Source organism: Mycteria americana, chromosome 11, assembly GCF_035582795.1.
Source record: "Mycteria americana isolate JAX WOST 10 ecotype Jacksonville Zoo and Gardens chromosome 11, USCA_MyAme_1.0, whole genome shotgun sequence".
Lineage (NCBI taxonomy): Eukaryota > Metazoa > Chordata > Aves > Ciconiiformes > Ciconiidae > Mycteria > Mycteria americana.
The window spans coordinates 7749990-7763641 of NC_134375.1; the positions used below are offsets into that span (position 1 = coordinate 7749990).

Consider the following 13652-nt stretch of genomic DNA (forward strand, 5'->3'; position numbering starts at 1 on the left):
GCCCGCCGGGGGGGCGCCCGCCGGGGGACGCGCCCGGCCCGCGCCGCCCGCCCGGCCCCCGCGGGAACTTTGTGCGCGCCGCGCCCCCGCCCCGGCGCGGCCGGTCCTTGCCCACGCCCGCGGGGGGCCGAGCCCACCGAGCGCCTCTCGCTCGCCCCCCTCCTCCTCAAAATGGCGGTGGAAGGGGACCTTTAAACCCCGCTCCGCTTCGCACCCCCGCCGGGCGCGGCCGTGCCCCGCTCGGCGCGGCGCGCGTCCCGCCCGGGGCAGCGGCTGGCGTCGCTCCCCGTCAAGTGGCCCGTCAACGGGCGGCTCTTCGCCTCCCGTTCTGGGTGGGTGGGTGGGTGTGGGGGGAGAGGGGCGGGCGCCGCCTCCGCGGCCGCGCCGCCGGCTCTCCCGCAAGCGCCGCCGCCCGCGCTGCGGGGCCTGCGCTGCCGCGGGGCCGGGCATTGTGTGCGCGCCGCGCCCGCCGCCGCCGCTCCGCACCTCCGGCGTCTCCGCGCCCGGCGGCGCTCCGGCGAGCGAGAGCCTTTGTCTCTCGGGGAGTCGGTCTGCGCTGCCCGCCGCTTCTGCACCTGAAGTCGTAAATCCGCCGCTGGTGACACTGCCGGGGCGGCCGCCGAGGTGCCGGGGATGCCCCGGGACGCCAACTTCGGGCTGGGGAGGAATCGGCGCTGGGGCAGCGGCTGCGGGAGGGCTCCCGCCCGGGCAGCGGCGGGTGGAAACGGGAAGGCGGAATGCCCGCATGGGAAGGACTGTGCAAGTTTTCCGTCTGTGGCTTTTGCAAACTTGTTACCAGGGCTCCCCCCCCCCCCCCCCCGCCCCCCTCCACAGTGGAAATAATGAAAGGAGAAGAAAAACAACGCGGGCAGTTAATTGTGAATTTTTAACTACGTTCGCTATTGCAGTTCCACAAGGCCCTTATTTATTCGGAAATAGGCCAGTGATGCCCGTTTCACAGTCACATGTGTGCTTTAGGGGAACAATTATATCTACTTTGGAGAAACTTGTTGCCCTTATAACATGGTTTTACATGGTAACCTTTATGTCTGACAGTTTTACCCGCTCTGACAGCAGAATTCTGGTGGGAGAGGTTTTACAGCAAAAGAAAAGGCCTACCTTGCTGTTTCTTTGCTGTTCCTTCCTTCATGGGAACCGGCTGCTGTCAGTAGCCCAGGAGGTTACCATAGCGAACATTTCCGTAAGGCAGAATATAAGGTGTACTGTGCAAAAGTCATGCGGCAGAAAATGATAGCCCATCTTGTAACTTCAGAAATACCGTTGTTTTGCAACTTACTTATGGTTTACGATGTATGTGAACTGATCAGAAACATCTGATTTGTGAGAGGAAGAGTTGTTAATGGGAAATAGTCGTGTTCTTACTGGAGCAGGGACTGTAACTTGTAGCGTCTGCAGCACCCGGCAGGATGGAATCCTGATCTGGCTAAGGTCTGCAATTGCTGTTTCAAAATAGCCAGCTTTTTGGGCAAAGTAAATCAGTATAAAGATTAAAATATATCAATTAACTGTGGAAAACATAAGTTTCCTGTGTGGTAGGTACTACTGACATGGATTTTACAATTAAGAGTAAAAAAGCATCTACCTATCTAAAAGGTCATCTCTGGGAAGAAGACTTAGTGGGTTTCCTGCCTTCAGTTCAGCCATTTCCTCTTTTACTTTTGGTTTGTGAATTGTTGCTGTGATTGAAGGATGAGAATGAAATCTAGTTCTTCCCAGAATCTGTGTTAGTGGAAAAACAGGAAGATACTTCTGGACAAGACAGACAACAAAATAAAACTGATAGATCTCACTCTACCTTTTTTTGTGAATCATACCTAAGAGTTAGCATGGAAGTGTTGGGAGAATGGCTTTGCTCGTGTTTGGTGTATGTCTCTGCTGGGCAGTTACACTGGAAGACTTAAGTATCCCTTTATGTTAAAGCCAGCATGCACGTTCTCCACAGGAGACAGCGATGCAAGACAGATAGCTGAGTAACAGTGGCAGATCTTAGTAATTATTGATCTGTATAGTTTTTTCTTTGCGTTTTTTTTCCCCTCTACTATTAATTTGCTGGTATTGAATTATCTTGTCTGATTCTTAAACCTGGCAAATCTCCTAAGCAATCGCTGTGTGGAAAAGAAAGGTGGGTTAAGTGTAAGATGACATGTTGATGACTGATATAGTTTGCATGGTGTAATCTTCATATTCTGGGAACCCTTTTACTGCCTCGTGGGGAAAATGTTAAACAGTATTGCAAAAATAGGTTTATCATAGTATGTTTTGATAACACATTATAGTGTTTTGTTGTTGTTGTTTCATGGCAGACCAGCGACAGCTCTAGACCTTAGCCTTTCTGTCATGCTTACTTTTTGAATCCACTCTATTTATTGTTGGAAACCACTTTAACATCATTACTGTGCTTCCACTTGTGAAGTTTGGCCATGGCACGATCATCATGCGGTGATGCAGACATCAATAGAGTCACTTTGCGCTGGCTTGACTTAAATAATTGTCCTACAAGTGATGCACTTTAGACACATGGCAACTTAATTACATGAACACGTTGACAGTGAAATGGCTCATGTTAAATCCACTAAAGTGTCCTTTAAGTGCAGGAGAAATTGAAACCTGGGAGATGTTTAGTAAGGGGCATTTTGGGGAGAGAGCTTTCGATACCTGAAAACACAGGGCTTGCACATCCATTGTTCCTATATTAACATGGCAGTCTTAGTGTTACAGAATAGTCTTCAGATTTGGTTTCTTGACCTTTTAAGTGTGCATTTCTGTATCTTGCAGGCTGATCATTGACTTAAAACTGTGTAGCCTGTGTAAGTTACAAATGTTTTCTGGAGCTATAAGGTCTTTCTTTTGTGCTGTCCATCTGACTCATCTTGCTTGATGATTAGCAGATTTCATGTGTCCTCTTTGTTTCGGTAGCTTTGAGCATCAGTGTTGCTGCTGGTAGTGGACTTGCCTTTGTGCCCGTTTCCTTCTGCGTTTGGGAAATGGCTATCAGTTTTTAGGTCATTTCTAAAGCTTTTGGGTTTTTTTTCCCCCCTCTCAAGATTACTTTCTTACTTGAAAAGTCAGGGGGTAAAGTAAGGGGGGGGGGGGGGGGGGGAGTTGTTTGGTTTGGTTTGTTTTGATTCAAATGCTTGCTGAAATTGTCCTGAAGGCAAATGCTATGTTAGTATGCAAGATCCTGGAAGGGAGATTTAGCAGTTCATGTTCTCCAAGTTTAGCAAAAGTTGAAAGTAATTTTTTATGTTAATTATATATTAATATGTTATTATATTAAAAGCCATGTCATCAGTGTAATGGTATTTTTAATGTAATTAGATATTTTTACTAACTTTAATCTATAATTCTTTCCACTGCTCAGTTTTCTTTATATTGATAAAGCCTATGAAAGAAGCATCGAGATGTTACTTATTGCTAATTTGATTTTAAAATGTTTTTTATTCTAAGGGTACAGAGTATTTTTTTTAAAAAAAAGTAAGACTCTGTACATGTAAGACACACACATTTTGTGTTCACTCTGTATCCATGTTGATTTTTCCTCCCTTTTCCTGGACTTTGCTGACAACCTTTGTGGTTTGGTGGTGATTATGGGAGAATTATTATTATTATTATTATTATGCTCCTATCTTATGGACGAGATTATATTTTTTTAAGTGTACTTAGCGAAGGCTAGTCTGTGGAATTGAAGTATTACAACGTGAATACTCTGCATTCTTAATAGGGCATCTCTTAGGGGAATCACTTGTTTGAATATTTTAAATGTTCCCCTATGAGAAAGGAGGGTGTGAGCTTAGGCTGGAACACAATATTCTGCATATTAGTTGGGACTCTCCAGGTAACTCTCCACGTCTCTGGGAAATCAGTGTATTTTAACTAATGCAAAGCTGCATAGTAGTTATAGAGTCCTAGATGAATGCTTTAGAAACACTGTGAAGATGGAAAGCAGTCTTAGGAGTAGCTTTCTGCTTTGTTTGTTTTAGTAGTATTGGATTATCACCCACAGACACCACTGAGGAGCCTTTCGCTACGAACTGTGCAAATAAACAAGGCCTGGGAGCCACAGGACTAAGGAAGCCCTGGTCCCAAGGTCTCTTTCTTCCTCTGTCTCCCCCTCCTCTTTTTCCTTTCTTACCTCTTCCGGATCCTCTGCGATATCTGCATTAGTCTTTCTTCCAATGGAGACAGTGATGTTTAGATTTCTTCTCCTTGTGAAAATAAGCGTCCTAGTACAACCCTTGTAGGATCTTCATATCATTGAGACCCCTGCCCCTCTGTCACGTTTTGCTGACTGGGTTTGATGAAGAGTCATGAGAGGATAAGCAGAAAACTGTGTACATGCAGACATTTCAAATTAATCAAATGAGCCTTGTTTCCTAAGAAAACCAGGTAAGCAATAATGTTAAAACCTGAAGTAAAAGGACTTTATCAAGGTTTGTAGTAGAATAACCATCTCTTCTGTAGATGCCTGGACTTGAATGCTAGGATTTCTGCTCTTTCAAGCTCTCTTTTGTTAATAAGGCAGAGCGGTCTTAAATGACACTACCTTTTTGCTGCGCAGATTACTTCTTGTAAACAATGCTCCAACAGGAGTTTTACCTTCACTTAAAGTGAAGGTAAAGTGGGTGCCATGTGTGTTTGTTTTGGCTTTTTTCACCCATTCAGATTTGGCAGGTGAACTGATTGCTGATGCTTACCTACAGTTCAAGCGAGTTGCTAGTTACAGAGGTAATCTTAACGATTTGTTCAGATTATGTGGACATTTAAAATGTGATTATTGTCCCTAGAGTCACCCTGAGCAGCAGCTTGCTGGTTTTCAAGGTCATTGTTTATATTGCTGTGGCACTTCATTTACGCTGGTTTATTTGCTGTTACACTTGAGGACACTCTTGTTCACTACAGAAATGATCTCTTTCTTCAAACAGATGAGTTGGGAAGGAGACTAGTGGAATTTGATGTTATCTAAAAATGATGCAGCTATTAAACCAGCTTTGAGATTCTCTGAGAATGCTGATGAGAGAGAGGAGAGATGCATCTTGGATTTTTTTTTTCTTTAAGAGTAAACTATGCAGGACTGAGCGACCTCCTCTCCCATTTTGGCTGATTGGAGTCGAGGGCTCTCAGCACATCTCAAGAGGTGCTCTGTCTTGCAGAATTGGGTCACTGGTTGAAAGTAATGGTGGTGGTGGGGAACCCTGCAAGGTTTTGCTGTTTGTCACTTAATCTTTTTCAAGGATATAAGGGACTGGAGCAGTGATACTGAAGTAGATATCAAGTGGATTGGAGAAGATGAACTCCATCCTGATGTATTTAGAGGCTGTAGACTCTATTTCTTCTGGGGATGTGTGAGAGAAAGCCATAAATAGCACCTTCAGATTTGTCATTGTTTCCAGAAGAAACCGATCAAGTCAGGAAGTGAAGGCACTTCCCCTCTGATGCTGGGTGCACATTTATTACAAATGGCTCCTAAGTTCTGTGGGTGTCTCGCCTCTCTGTACTGGAGTAGGCGATGCCTTGGCATTTCTTATCTAGTTCTTGGTCTGTTGACCTGTGAAAATATGTATAAATACAAGATTTTCCTTTTTTTTAGGAAATATCCTGGGATATTTTTTTCTTTTTGTAGCTTGGCTGAAGTAAATACATTTAGGAATATCTAGCTCCTTGGGAATTGTGGTAATGTGCACACTTGCTGCTTGAGCGTGCTCTTTGCTCTGTGCATGGGGAGCCTCTGGTTTAAAAAAAGAAAGTTATTTGTCTTGAAATCATAAAACTTAGAAAGTATTTTAAATCTAAGGACTGTGAAACTCCATTGTACTTGTAAAGCCTTGTCTGAAACTAGGGTGGGTTTTTTTGTAAGTATCTTTCTCTCTTGTCAAAGCATCTTGTCTTGAAAGGAGGCCACCGTTGGCCTCAGTGCCCATTAACTTTGCTCCGAGAATGAGGATGTGGTGCTGAAAAAGCTGTGGTGTTTCTAAGCAGTACTGGGAAATGCTATTGAAGCCTGACAGGCGTGTGTATTATATACATAGGCTTTCTCTCTCATATATATATATATTAGTATTTATTTTTTCCTAATGTCGAGTTCCAAATATGCCACCATTCATGTGTAAGTACTAAACTGTTTAAGCGGTGTTTTAATACAAATGACAAGATCTGTACAACAAAATTCTTAAAGAAATGTCTGGGTAGGAAATGCCTAGCAGACAGGCAGGGTGAAAACACGGGATGCTTTCTTGCAGTTGGGCCAGCAGAACTCACATAATGCACATCCTACAAGAGAAATTACTGAAGAAGGCAGTGGTTCCTTCCAGGATTAACTCTGCTCATTGCTCTTTAAAGTGTTACCATGAGGGTTAAACTAATGGCCCTAAGAAATAATGAAAGTGCAGGATCAGTCAGAAGTGTTACATATATAGCACTAATTGGCCAATTGAACGGAACTAATCAACTCCTTTTAAACGAATGTGGCCATGGGCACAGGCATATGAAAATCTTCCCCCCTTTCAGGGAAGTTTTTTCTCCTTTATTTGCAAAACAAGACTTAAATCAAGTGAGCAGCGAGTATTTTCAGTCCAGCAGCAAAGAGCAAAAGTCTGCTTTTTAAGGTAATTATTTTATGTCTTAAGTTATTTGTTAAACTTTTTTAATAGGTTTGGGTGAGGGAGGAGGAAATGAATTTTGAATTCTCCTTGCTGTTGTGGCCAAATCTTACTTTTTGAACTTACTGTCTAGTAAATTTAAGTATGTATTTTGTCCCTCCTCTTAATGAAAACCAGTGTGTTTGGGTAAGTGACTTGACTAAGTAATCCAGAGTTTATTGTGATAATAAGCCAGTTCTAGATAATTCTAGCCTCACTGTGAGTGTAGAGGGAGTGTGTCCAACAGCTGGTTCGTTTGGGTTTGTTTTCTCAACCAGTTCAGCTTATGTAAGTAAGAGACTATGATTGAAAACTGAAAAATCAGGGAAGAGTGTGTCTTATTCTTCCCACCTGGGTACAAAAATAAGACAGCAGCATAATAGCTGGAAGGACAAGGTGACAAGAAGAAAATCAACTTTATTAATTGCAGTTAATGTTGCTTGGTTTCACTCTTTGTACTTATTAAATTGAAAACCAAAATACTGTTTTCTTTGTATCTACTTTCTCCGTATATGCTTTTAAGGTAAGAATATTACTTAGCTAAGTAAAATGAAAGTGCAGTTTTTCTTTCTAATTGGAGTCCAATTTCCATCTAAACGCAACTTGACATAAATTATAATTCTTATGATTATCCAGTAAGAAATACAGAAATTATCTTTTTATAGTAAAGCTAAGATTTTTATTTAAATATTCAGGTTTAATCTTTTGCATTTATACTTTGTTTCCAAACAGCGGTTGAATCTTATTGGGAACTATTTTTTAGGTTATTGAGGAATTGCAGTATTATGTAGTTTAATATGCTTTTATTTAAAGCAATTTATTTAAATGACCTTCTTCGCTGCTGTTACGTAGATAGTGACATCAAAATATGCTGTCAGTCTTGATCATTGTGTGAGTGATATGTGAGCAAATGTGAGTGATATGTAATATAAAAAAACAATATAACAGCCGTCTATCGACTGGCGGAGGCACCTTCATGGAAAAATAGCAGCGTTGATGTTTCTAAATAGGTATCTTTTCAGGAAGTGGGGTTACGGTGGTTATGATGGTCAGGCTGGGAGAGTCTCTGAAACAAGCGGGATATTTTGGATTTCAAAGACTAATAGTGTATGAATTCTTTACTATCTGCTCAAAAGGGAGAAATCTGTCTTACTGCAATGCAAAAACTTGATTTCTGACAAACAGCATGACAAAATCCACTTTAATGTATAAAGTTAACTCTTCTGAGATCCTACCTTAGCAGTGGGATTTGAAAGAAAAATACCAGTGTGATAGCTGTTGGAGGTGGCCGAGAAGTTTCTCTGCGTTGCTGGAAGAAGAGCGGCTTCAAGTCTAGCTTAAGTTGTGATGAGTATAAAAATTGCTGTAATGTGTCAGACCAGTAGGACACCTAGTCCCGTGTCTCACCTCAAAAACCTTTTGAAATGAGGATAAGAAACAGTGAAGTAGAGCACAATCCTTCCCGCAGTCGGTGACGCGGCTGTGTAGGCTGCGTAGGAACCAGTGATTTGACCTGTTCTCTGTGAGTTCGTCTAATCCTTTCTGAATCCACAACTTCCTGTGGTTATGAGTCTGCAGTTTAATTACGTGCAATGTGAAAAGGTGCTTCAGTTTGTGTTTTCTGGTTCTTGTGGTAGGAGAAATAGTGAATAACCTTTCCTTATTCTTCTTTTTCATGCTAGTTTTAATTTTACACATCTCTGTTGTACTCTTCCATAGTTGCACTGTTCAGCTCGAAGAAGGAACTGGTTTTATTGTACAGAAGATGCTGAAGCTTATCCACAGCTTGTGTGGGTGCGCAGTGCTGGACTGGGCAGGACTGCTCTTTCTGGCTGTGGGTATTTCTTAACTTTCCTGTAAAACTGAATTATACATCTGTCTCTGTTAGTACAGAAGTATTCCAAGCCTCTGATCTTCTTTGATACCTTTCTTGTGCATCTTCTAGTCTCGCCATGGCTGTTTGACACCAGCACTACATGCTGTCTCAAGGTGCTCTGGATTTCTAGAATTGCAGCACAGTGTTTTCTGTTCTCTTCTCCATTCCTTGGGGCTCTTAATGAGTATGGAATTGGTGCTCTGAGAGAATTAGTCATAATAATTTCAAAATCCTGAGTTGCAGTAGCTAATTTAGATCTCATTGTATAGGTAAGGTTATTTCTTTCTCTATGTCTTATTATCCTGCCTTTAATTTCGTCTTCTATTATCCTTCTGTAGTTCTTAGCAAACATTTATTTTTCATCTCTTAAATAGTTCTGTATTGTCTTAAAACTTTGCACTTAGTTCATGTTTGTTTGCTTCTCTTGGAAAGCAGGACTCAGTACAGACTCATTAGTCCTCCTTGTATTGTGAAAAATTACTTTTTATTTCTGTCATTACTTCCTGTCTTTATAATCAACCTTTAAAGTATGAGGTCATCTTCCAGAAAATGCTCCAAAATGATTCAAGTCTCTGTGGATGATAGTAGGTCCTGGAAAGATGGTGCTGTGTTTGTGGACACCCAGCTTGCAAGATGTTTGCTTTCCTTAACTTGTGTTGAAGACACTGAATGGGAATTAAAGGTGCTCAGAGCTTCCCACAGTGGAAACCTGAACAGTGTGCACCAGTCTGATGGATTTTCTTTTTTCTGTTGCAAGGAGGTATTTCTGTACTCAGCTCCCAGCAGAGGACATGGGAAGCAGTATGCCGGGAGCTCAGGGGAGATCCGTGTGAGGTGCTGGCCTTTGGGTTTATGTGGCCGCAGCTTCTGTTGTTGTTGGCCTTTGGACATTCCTGCAGGTGTTTTGCAGGGGAGGGGGAGAAGGAATTAGGTTGGATAAAACTAAGTTGTATCCTTACAGCAACATTAATACTGGAAAAAATATTTCCGTATGCAAAAGACTCTTAAACTACCAATTCTTAGCAGTTACAATGCACAATTATTTTTTTTTTTTAATTTAAGAGTTTTCATTGTGATGGTGGAGGATGTATAAACCAGAAATGCTGATATGACTTCTTATGTGTTTCTGTTATGTTTTTGACCACCCTCTCAGCTGAGGTGACCATTAAACTTGGTTTTGGCCTTAATGACCAAAGTCATATCCTTAGTTGTGTCATATCCTTAGTAAAACTCTTACTTCTTGAAGTCATTAAATGAAGTTATCTTTCACTGAATCTGCTGTGCAGCATGTAGTAATGAATTTAATACTGATATCTTCAACATTTAAAAAAATCTTATTCTGAATTTCCCAGGTCGAGAAGTTTTTAAAATGCTGTTAATTCAGATATGTATTCCAGGCTTCCACACCGCCACCAAGCCTACATGCTACGGTGTGAATAGATCACTGGTTAGTTCCGTTTGGAAAATGGCAAAACGGACGTCCCTAGTCTAGATGTAAGAGGTCAGATCAGTCTCCTTGTACGGGGCCTTGTGGAGTTCCCTGTGTCTGACACCTGTGCGACGTGAACAGGAGAACATGAATTTTGCATTTAATCCATATTATATGGGAATATACCACAATCCAAAGGATTTTTATTCCACATGAATTACTTTTGTATAATGTAGTAAAGTACATCGGAGATTGTTGAATCGAGAAGCCGGAAAAGTGATTTCATTTTGCTGTTAATGAGTGTTTTTCTGTCGACCCTTTGAAAAATCCATTCGTTATTTCTCTGTACCTCAGCAGTTTTCTGTTCATTTTGTGGCCATTCACTTCTGGGTGTGCCCAGTCCTGGTATAGAAGAACAAGCTTTTAATCTTGTGTGTTATAGAAGACTGTTTCTGTAACCATAAGGGCTAACAAAGTACCTTACAAGAATTAAAGTTTAGATATTGCAGAGGTGTTGACCTCCGCTTTGGAAAGCTTTTAGGGAGTACTTTTTTCTAGGCCAGTTCTTCACTCAGTTTATGTGCTTGCTTTGCACAGAGATCTGATAACTCATTTTTTTACATTCTTGTTACTCCTAGAAGTGATCATGGCAATGCTTGTCTGTGCAATTTCCGGTTGCAGCTGAGGGCAGCACTTAAGCGTGAGATGGTATAATTTACATCCAATGCTGCACTTTCCGCTTAATGTTTTGCTAGCAACTCCCTATCTGTAGGGAGCAAATCAAAACAGACTTGGGCTGTCAGCAGAGATGTTTCTTAAACACAACCGGGCATACGGTTTTCTTTTCCATTTAATCAAGAGTACGTTTAAAATTGAATCTCACAGCAGAAGCACATGATTATGATACATACAGGTATTTCTAGTGGTTTCAGCTCTTAAGAACTTCCATGGGCCCACAGTTAGATGCAGAATATTGGCATGGGGGAAGAAAATCTAGGAGACTTCATAAAAGAACTTTTCAAGGTAGCGTTTTCAGGATGAGGGTATCCTTTGATTTTTCTGAGGCGCTGTGTTTATTACATCCTGCTCTAAAATTAAAATTCTGATTTAATAATCACAACTATTGATTCCAAAGTTGAAATGGAACTTGAATAGAAAGTCTTATCTCTCTCTTGTATTTATATGTTAAAGCAGAAATAAGGTTGCATGTGCCAGCAGAGTGAAGCCTGAAAAAATATCCACTAAACTTCGCAAGGATGGGGCTGCAAAAATAATTCAATGAAAAAGAAATGTTTGGATTTGAAAACACTTTACGATAGTGTAAATATTCCAGTATTGTCAGGATCAATCTTGAAATTGTACTCCTAAAAATAGAGGAATCTTTTTCAGTTGCTCTCTGTCTTTTGAGCCCTTAGGCTCAAGTCTTGTTTTTCTCTCTGTATGAACAGAAGTGCAAAAAAAGTCTTAAAATGAGAACAGATTTTCATGCAATTTTACCACTCCTGATGCTGGGGTAATAAGAACATCATCACTTACTGTGAGCTCTTCACTAAAACCCTGTGCTGTCACTATTCTTAGGCCTTTAGGCCTGTTAATGTTCTTGTGATTTGAAATGTGTATCGTTGAAAGCTGTTGTAATTTTTTTTCTCTGTTTTTTAGCTTTGAGTACTTTTTAAAGGGAGGAATGGGAAAGAAGCATGTCAGTTAATGAGCAATAACAAAAGGCAAGGCCATATTTTTGTGGCATTGCCTGGAGAGAGAGAATTCCATGATTTAGCACAGCTCGTAATGCTGTAATTCCATTTAGGAGGAAAAGATACGGGGGGAAAGCCGTGTTTTACCATCACAGTTTGTACGTGCAAAGAGTGGTAGAGTGACTCAAATGGAGTGACTCAAATGGAGCTTTAGTAGTGACTCAAATGGAGCTTTAGCAAGTTAAAACAGCATTTCACTGGATAACGCAGAAACAGTTCACGAGCTACAGTGAAAATCGGTGGCCATTTGGCTCCCAGTCAGAAGGTTTGAAAATCATGGTTGGTTGAAGATGTTCCAAGATCAAATGCAGAGACTTTTGAGGATTATTTATGTTGATGCCTGAAGTCTCTCAGAATTAATCAATCCACTAAAACCTATACTGGCTTCCTAGCCAGCCCAGTGTGTCTGTTTTTCTCAGTTTTCTAGACTTAAAATGCCACATGTAAAGCCTTGCTGTTCTGAAATGTTTTTTCAGCCTATTATGAAACTTAACTTATGCACTTCATAGAAAAGGCTCGAGTGCTGCTTTAACACCCAAAGTGTATTAAGTAATCCAGTCTGTAAGGTGCGAAGTAACTGTAGTTCTGTGCTTTTAGCCTCTTTATTATTGCTGCTTGGACTTGATGTTAAGAGATGTGCTGGCAGTGGAACTGAAATAGTGGCCAACTTCAGCATGGTAAGTAATGATAGCAGGAAAAGGATTTTCTTTTCCCATATGACAACTTAAGTGTTGGGTCATCAGACAGTCAGGAGAGTGCGTTAGTGGTACAATGGCAGTGTATTGAGGCCAGCTTGTCTTTATGAGATTTGTTGGGTCTTACAGGTAGAATGAAGAACATGTCATGGTACCCAAATCTGCAATTTCAAATAGACTGTAAATAAGTGTGTCCTGTAAATATCTACTGGTTGAATAGAATTTTTCTAAGCCTCGTGATGGAGCTCAGGACATTGGTATTTCTGGGATCCCTTCAGATACAAAAGGGAATTTTTTTTTTGTTATCGTTATAATGTCCCTCCTTTAGATATGCATTTATTTCCATTAAAAACATATTTGCTAATCTGAACTGGAACCTTTTAAAACAAAATGCGAATGAAATCTTGGAAAGCAGTGGGAGACCTCAGGACTCTGCAGTGAAAGGATTGAACTCTGCCATCCACAACCTCTTATGAATAAAGTTAGCCTTCTAAAGATAAAAGGAAATTCAATTACAAAGCAAGAAGGAGGGTGAAGGGGTGTAATTAAAACACATAATCCTAAAAACAACATGAACAGTGCTTTTTCATGTTATACTTAAAGCAGCCTGCTTTGTGTGTGCAGTTGCTATTGCTTAAGATTGTTGATTTAGTTTCCTAGGGGAAACGCTTTTTGAGAGGATGCGAAAAGGATGACGTCTGTTGGTGTAACTGGCAGCGTAATTTTATTCAAGCGTTGTACTTATGGGCAGCTTGGTGGAGAGTTTTCCTTTACAGCTTGCTAATCTTTCTTTAAAAAAAAAAAAAGGGCAGAAAATGAAGTGCTGCTTCTGCTTTTTTCTCACGCTAACGGCAGTTGTCCTGCCGGACAGAGGATGAGTGCTTCAGGCAGCAGGAGAAACCCAAGGCAGCACGGGGGCAGGTTGTTCTCTCCCGTTACAGCTACACCAGCGGTTGGTTCCCAAAGTTTAGTAGTTTGGACCCTGATTCTCAAAGCATTTGGAGTCCAACTCCCATTGACACGATCACTGTTGGTGCCTAAAACCTTTGATAGGGTATATGGCCTGAGGTCTACACCTGAAAAATCTCTTTTAGAGTTTTGTGATGCTAATGCTGTGTTGTAGTAAATACACATCTGCTCTGCGTCACTATTTCTCTGCTAATTAGCTGCTTAGTCTTATACTAATGGCAGGAGTTGTGTTAGAGCACCTATCTTGGTAGTGAAGCATTCCCTGGCTGGAGC

The 13652-nt window shown here is 41.3% G+C and overlaps 1 protein-coding gene across 3 annotated transcripts in view; it reads left to right on the forward strand.

Moving 5' to 3' along the window:
* Positions 1-13652, forward strand: part of SFMBT1 (Scm like with four mbt domains 1) — an 81441-nt gene that overhangs the window by 449 nt on the left and 67340 nt on the right. The window lies entirely within an intron of this gene.